We start from the raw sequence: 18,369 nt of genomic DNA on the forward strand, positions 1-18,369 counted from the left end.
CTCCAGAATCCGCCACCTCCTCTGGCGAGGCCCTCCCAGCAAGCTGGGGTGGAGGGGGGCGGGCGGGGTCTACCTAGCGTGGGACGATGTGGTCCCATCGCTGGGTTCCAATGAGCTCCCTGTGTTCACGTTTCCCACAGCACCTGCAGTGGCCACACCGCCGTTGATTGTTTTCTCTGCGAGGACTCTCTATCTCCCGCCTGGCTAGCAGCAGGCCCCCAACGCTTTGCCGCAGACCCAGCCTTCCAGAGTCAGTCCAGGCTGGAGTATTTAACCCATAGCTTCAGCTGGAAGGCCGAGGCCTCGCGCCATTCATCCAAAGGCTCTTTTGGTCTTTGTCCCCAAACAACTTCTCGCTGGTTTCCCTTCTCTGCTTTTCACATAAGCATATGCGTGTCTGGTAAGGATTTCCTTCCTTATGCTTCAAGTGACTTCCCTTGAAAAAAAGAAGCCGAGGTCACGTGTCCTCTGTAGATGCCTAGCCCTAACCTACAGACCAAGAGGATGATCGCTTCACGTTGCCAACGATTATTTAGGTCCAAATTTTGCCGGGGGGCGCTCGCATACGAGGCTCTATTCATAAGCACTCCAGTCACAGCCCACAAAGAGTGACAACGATTACAACGTGTTATTTGTACACACCAACACACGCGTTTATAATCAGCGCATTTGTGGCGAGTTTTGTTATTTGCCCGAAGATGGCTATCACGTAAATAAGGTCATGTTACCAAATTTCAGAATACCGGGTTACCCGCGAGATTTTGTGTGGCATCATTCTTTTCCCTCCCCTCCCCAATATTGTAAAAAGGCCACAGATCTCAACTGATGAGCAATGTATGAACAAACCTTGAGGACTGTAAATCATTAACATTAATCATATGTTCGTTATAGTCCTCAAAATAGAAATATTCTGCACCGCATGCCTCACAAAAGCAAGCACAGAGTGCAAAGTTATGATAAAGCTCTCTGTCAGCAAGTATAAACTCTTACAATACAATCCAGGAACTAAATGCAATTACCAGTGTCACTGCTTACAGTAAACACATAATGTGCGTATAATGAAGAAAAGCAGGAGTCAGATTAAAATAGAATTGCATCTAGAAAATTTTCTTTAGGGAATAAAGCTTCTTCTGGGGTTGATCTGGGCTATTATTTATTGACCAGGAAAATACAGGGAACTAACTCCAGGTGAGAAGTGTGTGTCTACAAAGGTGGAAAATAAATACACAAAAGCACAAGGGGTTCAGGGAAGGACGGGCAGACTGAGAAAATCTCCTGGGAAATGTGAACAGATATTATCAGAGAGGAAAAAAGGGAGAACAGTAAAGAATTCTTAAGAGGCCTGTAGTTTAGATAAAGTAATCTTTGCATAAATGTTTGTTTGCCACCTACTAATTGCCAGCCCCTGTGCGACTTGTCAGCTTTTTTTTTTTTTAATGTTTATTTTTGAGAGAGACAGAGCATGAGCAGGGGAGGGGCAGAGAGAGAGGGAGACAGAGAATCCGAAGCAGGCTCCAGGCTCTGAGTGTCAGCACAGAGCCCTATGTGGGGCTCGAACTCATGAACCATGAGATCGTGACCTGAGCTGAAGTTGGACGCTTAACCGACTGAGCCACCCAGGCGCCCCCCCCCCCTTTTTAATGTTTATTTTTGAGAGAGAGAGAGTGTGTGTGTATAAGCAGGGGAGGGGCAGAGAGAGGAGAACAGAGGAAGCAGGCTCTGTGCTGACAGCAGCGAGACCCAGTGTGGGATGTGAACTCACGAACCTTGAGATCACGACCCGAGCAGAAGTTGGACGCTCAACCGATTGAGCCACGAAGGCACCCCTGTGGGCACCCCTTCTTTTGACGTAAGACCTTTGTCATCGGATGAGGTCGTTCTCCTTATCTGATACCTATAGCATTGACCTCATGGGATACACGGTGATGAGAGACTATAGTGTGTAACTAATTGTCAACAGTTGAGTTACAAGACATTACACTCGATGCCATTACATTTCATCTTTCAGTTTCTCATCTGTGGTTTCGCCTATTCACATATTGATCCAGCCTCCTGATAAGGCCATCCACAGTATTAGCTCCTGCCAGCTTTGTGCAACCCACAAAGCAGAGGCTTCTCTGGTTTAATTCAAGTCATTAACAAGAACATGAAATTGCACCTGACTTCAAGCGCGGCTCTAATCAAGAATGAGAAACACGCAAGTCCAATGGTCTCCACTGACAGGGCAAGTCCTTAAAGACAAACAGCTGCCTATTGTGCCAAAACAAACATAGGAGCGCCCAGAGAGGAGGAGGCTCACCCAGTAAAGGAAAGAGCCTCCCTATTCCAGCTCCGAGCCCCCGATCTGCTTCTAAGAGACAATATCAGTCTACCCTTTCCTTTAGCGGGGAAGGTTCCCTTCTGCTGGAATGATGTTCACTAGATCGATACAATTAAGGTCAATACTAACACGTTCCTTGCACCTGGCCTGACATTCCTACGTAGTCACGCATATCTCTTCCAATAGGGGAGGAGAAGCCTCAGATTGTGTTCTTTAGGAACCATAACTTTTCTCCACGCCAGGAAGCTCAGATCTCTGCACAATTCATAAAGCTTCTAACTTTATCACCCCGAAATTCTTCAGTCTAACACTGGCTAAAAAATGGACCCCAGAACCAAGATGTGCTGTAGGACTCACGCTTGGAGGGATTTCTGAATTTCCTCATTTCTCAACTGTAGATTGAATGCCTTGTCTGAAGGTCCCGCTCTTCGAAAGGTCTAGAACGGACTTGTTTTTCCTTCTAGCCCCTCTACGCAGGAGAGCTGTGGGGTAGCTCATGTCTAAATTATGACCAGCTGTTCAAAGAGAAGCCACAAAGAGCCACAGTGCTTTAACTCCATCCATACATATTCATTTTGCCCCAATGAGTATCTTAAGGGCTTTCTCAAAGATCTCCTGAAATCCCTAATATGCAAATTCAACACATTAAAAATATCCTCTGCCTTCAGGCGAGACAACACCTAAACCATTATTAGAGACCTCCAGAGAAGACTTCACCATCTCCTTCAATAACTGGTTTCAGCATTTAATAACCCTTTCCATCAGCCAGCTCTTAAATCTAACTTAAATCCTGCTTCCTGGTGCTTAAGTTGGGGAATATCCTTCTATGAAAGAATTTTAAAGTTAGAAAATTACTCATCAGCCTGGGTATTACCGCCAGCAATTAACCACACATGGAAATATCTGAAGCCTGATGCTTTTGAAAATAGAATTCCATTATTCACACTTTCTGCAGCCAAAGACAGAGCCACAAGATAGTATTGTAACCTATTTAGGAAGGCAGTCTGGCTCTCAGATCCAACCGTGAGAACGAGCTCCAAACTCCCCACTAATCTCAGTCCAGCCAGGCGTGATTCATGGAAGCAATCCCTACGTAATAATATAGAACACTGGGTGGTTGGGGGGGGGGGCGGTGCCTGGGTGGCTCAGTGGGTTAAGCGTCCGACTTCAACTCAGGTCATGATCTCACAGTTCATGGGTTCGAGCCCCGTGACAGGCTCTGTGCCTGACAGCTCGGGGCCCGGGGCCTGCTTCGGGTCGCGTGTCTCCCTTTCTCTCTGCCCCACCCCTACTCATGCGCCGTCTCTCTCCATCTCTAAAAGATGAATAAACGTTACGAAACCCGTCCCCTTTGGTTCCCTCCCTGTGGTAGCAAGATGCTTACACATCTTTTCAGAGCTCAACAGAACACTAGTAGAGATGGTTATATGCCAGGGTCACCAGAATTTCTCCTGGGGAGCCTTTGCAATCAGAGTTCAGCCCATCCCTTCCATCATTCCCTTTCTCTACATGACTCTGTGCAAAGAATATCATTCTGTCCCCTGGTGTAGACCGGGCTAGCATCACCCAATGGTTGCTTCTCATGGTGAGAAAATCATTATCCTATGCTCTTCACGGAATTCTGAGACACCTGTCTATGCAACAATGACAGTGTCACTCAGCAGTTAGGAGGGCGAATAATGTCCGTAAAGCTTGGTATTATTACAGCCGTAATAACATAGGGCGTTTTTATATAAATCCTTTTTAAAAGGAGCCTGTACATATTTCCATGCACCCCGGCAAGGGAGAAAATTGAACAAATCCTTTCAGTAGGTGTTAAATACCATCAACATGTGAATCATCTTTAAATCATTTCCTTAACAATAGGTCCATTTTGAATGGTACAAATTACTTGGCTAAAAGAGACAAGGTGAATGCCAGCATACTGATAAACTAGCAAACGCAAATGAAGTCAGTGTGACTGTCACCTCGTATATGCTCTGCTGGGGCACGGTGGAGAGGCCGCAGAAATGCTTACAATTTTGTCTTGTGAAACATGACAGACCTCCCTTGACAGGACTTCTCCCTAAGCAGGCCTGCGGAAACCGGAGGACGCTATGTGACTCTGCACGAACGCTGTCTTGTTAAAGTGGCCCCACCACCCCCACTGCTCGTCATCATCGACGTGGTAGACAGTGCTCCCCCAAGTGTCCCCCATGTCCCCATGAGGACATGCCCTCGTCCCCAGAACCTGTGAATATAGGACCTTCCATGACCAAAGGATCTTTGCAGATGTAATCACATCAAGGATCCTGGAAGGCGGAGATGATCCCGGATGATCCAGGTGGGACCAATGTCATCATAAGGGTTTTTTATAAGAGAGAGGCGGAGGGTGACCATCAGAGGGGATGTGGCTCTAAAGGTAGAGGCTGAGGCCAGACTGCTGAGAAGAGAAGCCGATGAGCTGGGGGAGGTGCGCAGCCTGGGAAGCTAGAAACAGTAAGGAAGTGGTCTGTTCTTTTGAGCCTCTGGAAAGAACACAGCCCCATAGACACATTGATTTTAGCCCACTGAGACTTCTGACATCCAGAACTATAGGAGATTAAAACTACATGTAAAAAAAATTTTTTTTTAATCTTTATTTATTTTTGCAAGAGAGACAGAGTGTGAGCAGGGGAGGGAAGAGAGAGAGGGAGACACAGAGTCCGAAGCAGGCTCCAGGCTCTGAGCTGTCAGCACAGAGCCCGATGCGGGGCTCGAACTCACAAACCGTGAGATCATGACCTGAGCCGAAGTCGGACGCTCAGCTGACTGAGCCACTCGGGCACCCCTAAAGTTACATTTTCGAAGCCACTAAGCTGGTGGTAGTTTGTTACAGTGGCTGATACAAGGGAGTAATGTACTGCTCACAGAATGAAAACATAAACCAGAGATTTATACAGACAGGGACTTAAATATTTCCTTTTTTAGGCAGTTAAAGGTTATTGCGTGATCTAGTGTTCGGGATGTGTGTTTGAACTACGCTTCTTCTGTTCAGGTACTCGATGTTCTGAGGTCTTACGTCTGCTAGCATTGTCTAAGATGACCATTACCCCATCTCCCTGCACTTCTGTAAACAGCAGGTGCTAAAATGAAATTATATTCAAAGGCATTTAATCGAACCCTCGAAAGGAATCAGTTAGCTAAAATCCTGCACTTCCCCAATAACTTCAAACTAACTTCAAAAAGAGCGGACATAGTTTAGAGCAGACTTTGGCAGACTAGCATACAGGTCACATCCACCTGTTTTTGTAAATAAGGTTTTATTAGAACACAGCCACGTTTTTGTTTATGTATTATAAGTGACCTGCTCTCATGCTACAACCTCAGAGATGAGTGGTTTTCGCAGACCATACACTACACGAGTATCTACCTATCACCCTTGACTTTGTCTTTCAGCCTACAAAGCCTAAAATACTTACCACCTGGCTTTTTTTGTTTTTTTTTTTAATGTTTATCTATTTTTGAGACAGAGTGCAAGCAAGGGAGGCGCAGTGAGAGAGAGACGCACACAGAATCAGAAGCAGACTCCAGGCTCTGAGCTATCAGCACGGAGCCCGACGTGGGGCTTGAACTCATGAACCGTGAGATCATGACCTGAGCCGAAGTCGGACTTTCAACCAACGTAGCCACCCAGGCGCCCCTCCACCTGACTCTTCACAGAAAAAATTGGCTGACCCCTGGATTAAAGGACTCTCTTTGGAGTCAGACAGACTTAAGTTCTCATGGTGACTCAACCACTGAAGAGCTACGTCATTTGAGGCAAAGCATTTAATCTCAGGGAGCCTCATTTTTCTTCATTTGTAGAGGAGACAGATATCCACACCTACCTTAGAGGAGACTGAAGCCTAGAATACAGTGCATAGGACATTTGTCAAAGGGAGCATGTATAAATAATATTATATATTAATTATTTTGCAATTCTATAAAATATTAGACACCTCAAAAATTAACTTACAAAGTAATAGCTAAATAAGCAATAGATGCTTCTAACAATAACATTGCTCTTTAGCAGATGCTCTGTAAGTATTTTTGAATGAATGAGTAATCTGGATTTCCAAGTCATGAGATGGCGTCATGCTAAGACTGAATTATGTTGGGACATTAGAAGGCGTCCTCCCCGAGTCTTTACCTACTGAACTGATCACAGCAATATGAAGCAACTCCTCTGGTACCAGGAAGGAACCATCTCCAGGGAAGGATAGCAGGCTGCAGTAGACGTCAAGGGCAAGGAAACTTTAGGCGGATCATCTGAGAACAATCGCAGGAGTAGGGAAAACGTTAAGTGCCCTACATGAATTCCCACTTCACACCAGTGACCTCCTCATGACTTACTTGTATCAGTTCAAGAAAGCACAAAGAGATTCCGAGTGAAGAGACAAATTGTACCACCATTATATGGGGAAGCAACCATTCTTTTTTTTTTTTTAATTTTTTTTTCAACGTTTTTTATTTATTTTTGGGACAGAGAGAGACAGAGCATGAACGGGGGAGGGGCAGAGAGAGAGGGAGACACAGAATTGGAAACAGGCTCCAGGCTCCGAGCCATCAGCCCAGAGCCTGATGCGGGGCTCGAACTCACGGACCGCGAGATTGTGACCTGGCTGAAGTCAGACACTTAACCGACTGCGCCACCCAGGCGCCCCAGCAACCATTCTAATTCATTGTCATTTCATGGATTTTTCCAATCCTAAAATTTGGCATGATTAGGGAAGCCTTTGTATTCTTTCTAACTCGGGAAAATGAATTCTTTAGGTTGACTAAGCCTTGACCATGACTCTTTCCAATGCTTTATCACAATGTTATCACTTTCTAGACACACCCTTGGCGATTATCAGTGAAAACAGTTGATTGGGCTTGAGTCACAACATCCTGGTCTGGATTCAGCCCTGTAACTTTTCCTACTATGGTCATCTTAAGTTCCTACTTTTCCCTACTTTTCTACTTTTTCATCCATCAAAATGGAGCTAAAAATATTTAAATCGTGGATTTGTTCTAAATATTAAATGAGATAACTTACATAAAAACATGCACCAAAAGCACTATTTTGCAGGTGTGTTATTAGCTAATTACATGGTAGAAATCAGATGCAAACATGCTCTAAATGCTGAAGGGCAATGTAAACATCAGCCATTTGTATACAGCAATAAATAGACTAAAATGGATTACATTTTAATGTAACTGAAAAAGTCATATTAGGGGCGCCTGGGTGGCTCAGTCGGTTAAGCGTCCGACTTCGGCTCAGGTCACGATCTCACGGTCCGTGGGTTCGAGCCCCGCGTCGGGCTCTGTGCTGACCGCTCAGAGCCTGGAGCCTGCTTCGGATTCTGTGTCTCCCTCTCTCTCTCTGCCCCTCCCCCGTTCATGCTCTGTCTCTCTCTGTCTCAAAAATAAACATTAAAAAAAATTTTTTTAAAAAGTCCAATTAAAGCCATGGAACTATCATAGTTTATAGCAGGTATTTCTCACATTGGACGAAAACTGGACACACAAATGTTCGTCAACTGGCAAATGGATAGATAATTGTGGTGTATCCCTCCTATGGAATACAACTATACAATATAAAGTGTTAATACATGCAATAGCATGGGTAAATCTCAGAAACCTTATGCTTGAGCAAATGAAAGCAAACACAAGAAGCCATGGGACAGTTAATTTTACATATCCATTTGGTTAGGTTGTGGTACCCAATTGTTTTTGTGAAACACCATCAACTTGGTGCTGTGAATGCGTTTTTTAGATGTGATTAACACTGAAGTCAATAGACTTTGAATAAAGCAGATCCCCCTCCATAATATGGGTGGGCCTCGTTCAATCAGTTGAAGGTCTTAAGAGAAAAGACTGAGCTTCCTTAAAAAAAAAAAAAAAAAAGAAAGAAAGAAAAAGAACTGCCTCCGGGCTGCCTGTGGACTTAAAAGGCATCAACTCTTCAACCTTTGGCAGAATGTCCAGGCTCCTGGCCTGCATTCCAAATTTCAGACTTGCCAAACCCCTGTAACCGGGGCGCCTGGGTGGCGCAGTCGGTTAGGCGTCCGACTTCAGCCAGGTCATGATCTCGCGGTCCGTGAGTTCGAGCCCCGCGTCGGGCTCTGGGCTGATGGCTCAGAGCCTGGAGCCTGTTTCCGATTCTGTGTCTCCCTCTCTCTCTGCCCCTCCCCCGTTCATGCTCTGTCTCTCTCTGTCCCAAAAATAAATAAACGTTGAAAAAAAAATTAAAAAAAAAAAACCCTGTAACCAAATGACTCGGTTCCTTCAAATAACAGAAATATTTCTCTCTTCTCTTCTCTCTCCAGAGGTATACATTGCATAGACATTAAATATATTTCATAGATACGTGTGTGTGATCGCCTATTTCTCGGGAGGACCCCGACAAATACAGGCTGCGTATCCCATAATTCCATTTCCATGAAATTACGGGAAAATGAAAACAGCAGTGACAGGAAGCGCAACCGTGCAGATGAGTAGTTCCGTGGGGCTGGGAGAATGCGAAACTTCTTAGGAAACTCTTTAGGATAATGGAAATGTCTTACACATTTGCACCTAAATGTACAAGTGGCTGCGTGATTGCACCGATTACCAAAACGTCTCAAACCGTGTATGTGTACTTAAAATGGGTGAATGTTACTGTATTTAAAATAACATCTCAACAGAACCTGGAGGGAAAACTCAGACTGCAAACCACGTAACAGGCTGCAATATTCTCCTGTACCTCACGAGCAAACTTAATGAAAAATTATTTTGTGTATAACGTTATTTTTTCATGAATATAAAAATACCAGGATTTGTTGAATTGCCATTATTGCCTAGCACACTAAACACGTTCAAGGGGAGCAAATGCTAATATATCTGTCAGGCAGAATCGTGGGTAATTCACATACGCGTTATTATGAACAAGTTAATTAAAGTCATAATACTAATAAATTACATCCACTAAAGCCATTGTTTTATTCACTTCTGATTTATGTACAGTCCCTCTCTTGAGTAAATGGAAATTTTGATGTGACAGTAAAAGCTCAATAACTAATATATCAATCCATAGTAAGCATCATCCAAAGGCAACTGTGATAAAATTAAGTCCTCCTTACAGTAGCTGGGAAGAGAAACTGGATTAAAAATAAAGGTGTTTATAACTTCAAAGGTACCAGCAGCATCACCAGTTCTGACACAGCGACTTTTTTTAAGATTTTTTTTTTTAATTTTTTTTTCAACGTTTATTTATTTTTGGGACAGAGAGAGACAGAGCATGAACGGGGGAGGGGCAGAGAGAGAGGGAGACACAGAATCGGAAACAGGCTCCAGGCTCTGAGCCATCAGCCCAGAGCCCGACGCGGGGCTCGAACTCACGGACCGCGAGATCGTGACCTGGCTGAAGTCGGACGCTTAACCAACTGCGCCACCCAGGCGCCCCTCTGACACAGCGACTTTGATCTCTGGCTCCGAAGCCGTTTTACAGCCGCTCCCGAGTTATCAGGAAGTCACCGGCTCAGGACAGAGCAATTGACAAAGGTAGGAGAGCCTCAAATAAACAGCTCAAAGCCTTTGCTGAGAATTTCCACCTTTGCTCTCTCAACTGCCCTTCGGGACAAACAGTTCCATGACAAACAAATTGGTCTGCCCTCGATTTGCTACCACATTTCCTAGATACGGGTTACCCAGCAGCGTCTCTTGACTGCAACCATGAATAATGATTCCCCCTATGAATCAAGACACTCGCTTCCTCATGCTACCCATGCAGCTGAGCCCATCCACAGCTTTTAAATGCTTTATTGTCACTATGGAGGGTGATTGGGAACATTACAAAATGTCAGAAATGGAGAACTCTGTCTAAAAATACCTCGCCATGTAGTTTATGGCAGCAAGTCCATTTTACCATTGGTAACAGATTTTAGAAGCACACTTGGATTTGATCGGCAATTCCGACACTTTGAGCCTGAGACCAACTATCGACCTCTCTGAAACTCAGACTCAAAATTGGGAAAATTTTGAGTCTGCCTGTTTAAAGGCTCAAATAGGAAAATAAGAGTAATTATGCCAACCATGCCTGCCTGTTTAAAGGCTCAAATAATGTTTGTAAAGCCTCTACTTTCAATGCCCAGCCCTCGTAAGATCTCAATAAAAGTGGGGCATACCGCCAGGCTTATTCCTTAAAAGAGCTGACTGGGGAAGGGTGGGCTTGTATTTAATTCCTGAGACAATTGTCATCTCCTGTAAAACCCTGGTCCTGGGATGCCTGGGTGGCTCAGTCAGTTGAGCGTCCAACTTCAGCTCAGGTCATGATCTCACAGTTCGGGAGTTCGAGCCCCACGTTAGGCTCTCTGCTGTTGGCACGGATCCTGCTTTGGATCCTCTGTCCCCCCTGTCTGTGCCCCACTTTGCTCATTCTCTCTCTCAAAATAAATAAATGAACTTTAAAAAAACAACAACAACCAGGGTCCCAAACATCACGGATTCTAGTAGGTTGCAGTTAAAGTAGCAAGCCAACCTTATGTGGACATGTGTCAGGTAATGGCCTCCCCTCCTGAAGGAGATCGACCCTCACGTCCTGAAGAGCAGGGCTTTCTTTCGAGGGTAGAACCAGCCATCTCCTATGCCCCTCAACACTGATCCCCCCATATACCAGTCTAAACTTTCATTTTCAAAGACACAAAATCAATAGACGCCCGCTAAGCTTGTAACTGAACTTACTCCTTCTAAAAGAAAATGTGAAAGGGTTGACAGGTGTCAATACGTGCTGATTGATTTTTAGGAGACATATTAAAAAATGAGGGTGCCAATTTATTTTCTCTGCTGATGACCGATAATGGTTTCGGTCGCCTTAAAATACAACCCCGTCCCTTTCAGACACCACTTTGATTGTCCAAGATTTCTGTGCCCCTCTCTTTTTCTGTCCTTTTTTCTCCATCTAATACCTCGTTACTCGCCGATCGATAGCAGTTATGTCTTTATCATTCACGCTGAAGCCCGATTTTGTCACCACCACCTCGCCATGAGCACCACTGGAAACGCCGACGTCCACACAGGTGACTTCGCTGACAACGTCCGCTGCAGCAACTGTAAAAGCAAAGCGTGACACCAAAAGTCTTCTTTGCAAAGATACGGGACCATTTGATGCCTAGAAGTACGCAGAGTAGTGCATCAATGTGACGTGTCCTGGCACTAGAAGCTCTTTCAGGGGGCATGTATTATCTTTCTCTGGGTTTCTAGCCCTAGAAAATGACTTGGCACAGAGTAAATGCTCAATAAATACTCGAGGAAAGAGTAAACAAGCCATGTCTCACAAAACACGCCGAAGCGCGACAGAGACAGAAATAACTTTTTTTTTTTTTCTGTCCAAGGGAAATTTTTTGAAGAATGTGCAGTGGAGGAATTCGAGAGGTCCCCCCTCCCTTCATACCAGCCTAATTTCTCTGAAGAACCCCGCAGCACTAAAGCCCGTCTGTATCTCAGGTCACTAAATGAAGGGGTCTTACATACGGAGAAACCAAAAAATAACACTGGAGAAAGGAACAGGGAACTTACGATAGCTGCTCTCTTTGGGACCATGGAAAACAACCAGGTCCGTCTTTGGCATGGCTGATAGTCATGATTCCTATTCAAGAAATTATTCAGGTAAGTCTTTTATAAATTATTTGTGCAGTGAAATGCATAGGCACTGAAGTAATATGGAACGAAGGTACAATCCTTTCCTTTGTGGAAGACAAATCGCACCGTGTTGGAAAGGTCTTATGTTGGGGGCGCCTGGGCGGCTCAGTCGGTTAAGTGTTGGACTCTTGATTTTGGCTCAGGTGATAATCTCACAGTTCGTGAGTTCGAACCCCGAATTAGGCTCTGCGCTGATAGCAAGGAGCCTGCTTGGGATTCTCTTTCCCCTCTCTCTATCCCTCCCCTGCTCACACTCTCTCATGCTCTCTCTCTCTCTCTCTCTCTCTCAAAATAAATAAATGAACATTTTTTTTAAAAAGGTCTTAGGTTCCAACAGTTCGAACTTGGATTGGTTTTCAGAATGACTTGGATACAATTAGATGTATTTTTAAAAAACGTTTTATTCATTTTTGAGAGAGAGACCGAGCGTGAGGGCGGGGCAGAGAGAGAAGGAGACACAGCATTTGACTCAGGCTCCAGGTTCTGAGCCACTAGCACAGAGCCCTACAGAGGGCTTGAACTCAGGAGCTGTGAGATCATGACCCGAGCCGAAGTTGCATGCTTAACCAACTGAGCCACCCAGGGGCCCCGGATGTACTTATATAGTGCTGTTTTAATTTGCCCCATATGCACTCACTGAGATGTCTTAAACTGGACGTCACATAAACAAATCTAGTTAAGGTTGGCTCAACTGGAGAGAAAAAGAAATCCATGATATCCCACCAGGATGGAAAACCTTTCGTCCCATGTCGTAGCCAGTTATTTTCCTGTTGCCAAATTAAACGATCCTGACAAAAACGATCCCACGCACCCACAGACAGGTAAAATTAAAATGGCGAACTCTTGTGTTTGAGATCTTCATTTTTCATAATTTCACCCGAAGAGCTAAGCATAACGTTAAGTGCTAATAATGAACAAAATTCTCCTTATTTTTATTTCCTGACACCCCACTTCCAGTTGTGGGTTTTATACATCTGTCCAACAAAAACTTGCAGACTAATCGCAAAAACATTTATAAACACAGAGAAGTTCGGCCTGTATGCGGAATATGAATTTGGAAATGTTTACCTATGCAAATATTTGGGAACTAGAATTTCATTCTTGGCAAAGAAACTGAAGGGTTTTTTGCTAAGCATGTTGCTGCAGAAAACACAGCCAGGAATGACTGTTTTTCCTCGGAAGAGGCTCCAGGAATGAGAATTATACCAGCATTTATTAATGTTGATCAAATGCTATTTAAAAAACAAATTTTAATGTTTATTTATTTTTGAGAGGGGGGAGAGAGAGAGAGCACACGTGAGTGGGGACGGGCTGAGAGAGGGAGACACAGAATCCAAAACAGGCTCCAGGCTCTGAGCTGTCAGCACAGAGCCCGACGAGGGGCTCGAACCCACGAACTGAACCTTGAGATCATGAGCTGAGCGGAAGCCAGATGCTTAACGGATTGAGCCACCCAAGTGCCCCCATCAAATGCTATTTTTACGTTAAAAGGAGCTGAGGAATTTGTCTTAAACTTTGACCTAACTGTCCTTTTTTTTCCTCATGTTCATAATCAAAGCTATTATTTCAGAGGTGGGTTATTCTGTCTCTCTCAATTTCACTGACGTCCATCAAGACTAAACAGCACGAAGCTGCATACTCACTTGGGTCATTAAAAAAATAAACCGTGTAATTTCAGTGTTTAGTCAACAAATGAATTCAGTAAGATTCACATGGTAATTGTTGAGTCTTTTTTTTTTTTTTTTTTAGAAAAATAGAGCCACAACTTCAAGTCCTGTGGGCCACAGGTAGGGGTCAAGGTTGTGGCCAAGCAGGTGACTTTAGTGGTGCAGATGCAGGGGGTGGGCTCCAGTCTGAGCAGCGCGTCTGTCCCCAGATTCCCAGCAGGGGGCGGGGGGGGGCGGGGCTGGCTTCTCTGCCTTGACTGATCGTGAAATGGCTGAGGTCTTTATGTTTTATTCTCAAACACCAATTCCATGCTATCTTTGAGTGTTCAAAAAAAAAAAATGGAAAAGTTTGACGGTCACATATTTAATATTTACCTCTTCGTAGGTGAAAATAAATACCTGGCATTCCATCCGCAAGCTAGTTTGCTTTGGTCTCTGCTCTGGAGGAAAACTTGGAAAACAGGTTTTACCAAATCCTTAGAAGAATGTTTTGTTACACAAAGAGAGCATTGTTCCTCGGGACAAGATAGGTAATTAGGAGATAATGGATAAGTTTGTCTTTCGCGGTGAACTTAACAGAAAATAGAAATAAAGTAGAGTGATTACTGATTACAGGAGTTCTCTTACCTACCCTGGAACTTGTAAGAAAAACAGAGGAAGTTCGCTTTCCAAAGGGGCATTCAGAAAATGCTCAGTTGGTAACCCAAGCTAATGAAAACAAGGAAATGTGCAGTTAAGGCTGACTTCCAATGCCTCGCACAACACGGTGTCTTCCTAACTACTTCCCTTAGATGTCCCTTTGAGTCCATCGAGGAAGGTCAGCTTAAACTGTGAATTTCCTTATGATTAGTTTCTGTCATGACCCTGGTGTTCTCTGAGCGACTTTCTGGTTAGTACATTTAATTTCCTCTCTTTAACAACATCGTATGACCCTGAGAGGGTAAGCTACCACAACTGAGAGTCAATTATCGCCAAGTGGAGGGATTGTTCTAGTTTGAGTCCCCAAACGTGGTAGGTTTTGCTTTACGACCAGATCCCACAGGTCGCCACAAACAGGCTTCTGGGGAGGCCCCATCTTCATAAAACGTTTTTGGAATATTAGCATACAATTTATTTCCTGCTGTTAATACCATTTTGTATCTAAATGCTTTTTAACTTGTGTTTTGTGGTTTCAAAAACATCATCAAGAAATCTACCTTCTAGGGCGCCTGGGTGGCCGAGTCAGTTATGCATCCTACTCTTGCTTTCGGCTCAGGTCACGATCTCAGGGTCTCAAAATAAATGGATAATCGTTTAAAAAAAAAAAAAGGAAATCTACCTTCTGTGTAAAATTACTACTGTGATTTACAAGAACGCATCCATAGCCATCATTGGTGGGTTGAAAGGGAAGGATTCCATTGTATCTAAGAAAACGATGCTCACTTTTTCAGACTGCCCTCTCCTTTCAAAACCCTTCGCTGTGGACACTGAGCCAATCCTTGGGCGGCATCTCAAGTAGGTCACCTGATGTTCGTGATCGTTCTCAGGTAAGGAAAGTTCTGCAGTTATTCTAATACAAAAATAGTCTAATTTCAGTCATGTAAATGTCTACACCAGTGTACCTGCCAAAGTTCTGAATTTGGTTTAGAGGTAGTTTGTCTCCCCCACACCTTGGGCCTACTTGCAGGGGCCTGGAATGAAAAAGGGGTTGGCTTCTCCATCTCAACACTTTCTCCTTTTCTTGTCCTACCCTGGGCCACTAGGCTGCTTTCTGGCTCTTTCTGGGCTGGAGTGAGCCAGGGGGAGGAAGGAGAGGTAAGAAGGCAGAAAAGGTGCTGATCAGTCACTGGTATTCTCAGGATGGCTGAGTCTTCAAAGCTAACTCTTTATATCTCGAATATATTTGTGAGTTCTTTGGAGACCCCATTCCAAAGAAAGATCTCTGCTTCTAGTTCCCTTCATGGGATAAAAATGAATTCTCTGGCTGTTACTCAAGGTACCCCTCAGCATCTCTGGCAACCCTCCAAGCTTTTGCTGTTGGCAGTAAGTGCTCCCTGATGGGGTCGCTGTAACAAGCTGGGTCCTTCCCCGGGGCTTACTTCTGGTCTTCTAGCTCCCAGGGTAGCTGTGGCCCCTCACAGGACCGGCTACATAATTACAGGGCCCAGTGTGAGAGGAAACTGCAGGGTCTCTTGTTCAAAAATGGAGAATTCCAAGATGGCGACAACAGAACGTTAGGCCAACTGTGAGTCCCTCTGAGTGTGGGAGGACTGCACCGGTGTCTGGCCTAGCTCCTCACTTACCTCCAGAACAATAGCATTCATACCTGCTTTCCTCAAGTCTTCAACACCACTCCACCATACTTCCCTGAGTTTCACAGCAGAAAGTCGGGGAGAAACCCTACGTCCCTGTCTTTGGCCCAGAGGAGGCCAACGCCAAGTACTAACCTCCTCTAAGGAAAATTTCTTGATTTCATGAGCTTCATTCCTTGCTACCCTGGAGATGCGCTCAGTCAGGGGTTGACAAAGATCTCCTTTCCAGGGATGTGCCCTAGTGAACACCCAACAAAGTCTTCCAGTAATTGTGCCAGATTTTTCTCTAGGCCTCCATCCTCTCCACTACCTTCAGTCTACTTGCTAGAAGATTATTGAGGAGTGTGTGGCCAGGCCTGAACCGTCAGTACGTCACCTTCCGCTCACCAGAGGCCACGACAGGCAATGGGAGCTGTGAGTGAGGTGCTGAGGAGACTTGCTCGTCCCCCTCGGGAAGAGACCGGAAGAGCGTGACATGGTGTGCAGTCTGCTGGCTGCCATCCTGTGACCACAGAAGTGAAATCCGGAGGGAGGTGGAAAAAGGCAAAAGCCTAATTATACCCTCTGAGCCCCTACATCCAGCTAATTCTGTGATGTTGAGTTAAACGAGGCCGTGGATTGATCCCCTTCTGGCTTAAGCCAGTTTGAATTAGGTTTTCCGTAATGTACAACCCGGAGGCTTAACTGGTACATTTACCAATATTAACCTTTTATAACTCATCAGTTCAGTTTTATTCCTAAGTAATAATTATTATGAATATGCACTTTAAACAGGGTGCCTGGGGGCGCCTGGGTGGCGCAGTCGGTTAAGCGGCCTACTTCAGCTCAGGTCACGATCTCGAGGTCTGTGAGTTCGAGCCCCGCGTCGAGCTCTGTGCTGACAGCTCAGAGCCTGGAGCCTGCTTCAGATTCTGTGTCTCCCTCTCTCTCTGCCCCTCCCCTGTTCATGCTCTGTCTCTCCCTGTCTGAAAAATAAATAAAACGGGGCGCCTGAGTGGCGCAGTCGGTCAAGCGTCCAACTTCAGCCAGGTCACGATCTCGCGGTCCGTGAGTTCGAGCCCCGCGTCAGGCTCTGGGCTGACGGCTCAGAGCCTGGAGCCTGTTTCCGATTCTGTGTCTCCCTCTCTCTCTGCCCCTCCCCCGTTCATGCTCTGTCTCTCTCTGTCCCAAAAATAAATAAACGTTGAAAAAAAAAATAAATAAATAAAAATAAACAGGGTGCCTGGGTGGCTCAGTTGGTTAAGCATCCAACTCTTCACTTCAGGTCAGGTTATTATCTCATGGTTTGTGGGTTTGAGCCTCCATCGGGCTCTGTGCTCATGGCACGGAGCCTGCTTGGGGTTGTCTCTCTCTCCCTCTCTCTCTTTGCCCCTCCCTTGCTCGCTCGCTCTCAAAATAAATAAATAAACATTTAAAAAATAATATAAACTTTAAAGAGTGCTAAAATGCCATGTACTTTTACCACGATTTCCCATATATCTTCCAACTATTTTGTTATTTTTCAAGGGCTGGTGACCACGTTACTCCTTCATACTCGGGTAAAAAGTAACGAACATTATGGATAAAAGTACACAACCGATGACACAGGCCGCATGTGGGAAGCATAGCAGTTTGCAGATGATGGTAACAAAGTGTATAAGGCATTTTTGCACCCCTCGGAGACGTGTCCTGGGAAATACCAATGAATTAACCTGAACAGTAATCGCGATTCCTAATTGATGCTGGCAAACAAAATAGAATGTCGTCACTTACATCACTTACGAAAGTTTCCATATAATCTACGTGACTTTTTTTTTTTTTTTAAAGATGGTTCTCACTGTTTTTCAGGTTGTTGCTCTGGCATTAATAACACTGTCATTTTTGAAACAAGTAAAAGATAAAGGAAGAGGAAATTATTAGCAAGAACAACCCCAAGAATGTTTTAAAACTTGACCTTTCATGGGGCGCCTGGGTGGCTCAGTGGGTTAAGCGTCCGACTTCGGCTCTGGTCAGGATCTCGTGGGTCATGAGTTCGAGCCCCGCGTCGGGCTCTGTGCTGACATCTCAGAGCCTGGAGCCTGCTTCGGATTCTGTGTCTCCCTCTCTCCCTTCCTCATTCATGCTCTGTCTCTCTCTGTCTCAAAAATAAATATTAAAAAAAGTATTAAAAAAAAAAAAAAACTTGACCTTTCATTTCCTCCCTACGCAGTGAAACTCATCTGTTAAAGGGAATCTATAATATAACTTATTCCACATTCTCTGTCCCTCAAAGACACTGCCGTTTGTAAATCTTCCCCTCCCCACACGAGCACTTCCCCGAAGGACAGCAACGTCAAACCTCACAAATACCATCGAGAAGCAAGAAGGAAGTTTCTTCTTGGAAGAAGACACGAGGCTTAGGTGGTCTTCTGTTCTAGAAACTCTGCCACGCTCCCTGCTCACACCCACGGGT

This window comes from Prionailurus bengalensis, chromosome A1 (assembly GCF_016509475.1).
Source record: "Prionailurus bengalensis isolate Pbe53 chromosome A1, Fcat_Pben_1.1_paternal_pri, whole genome shotgun sequence".
In the NCBI taxonomy this organism is placed as follows: Eukaryota; Metazoa; Chordata; class Mammalia; order Carnivora; family Felidae; genus Prionailurus; species Prionailurus bengalensis.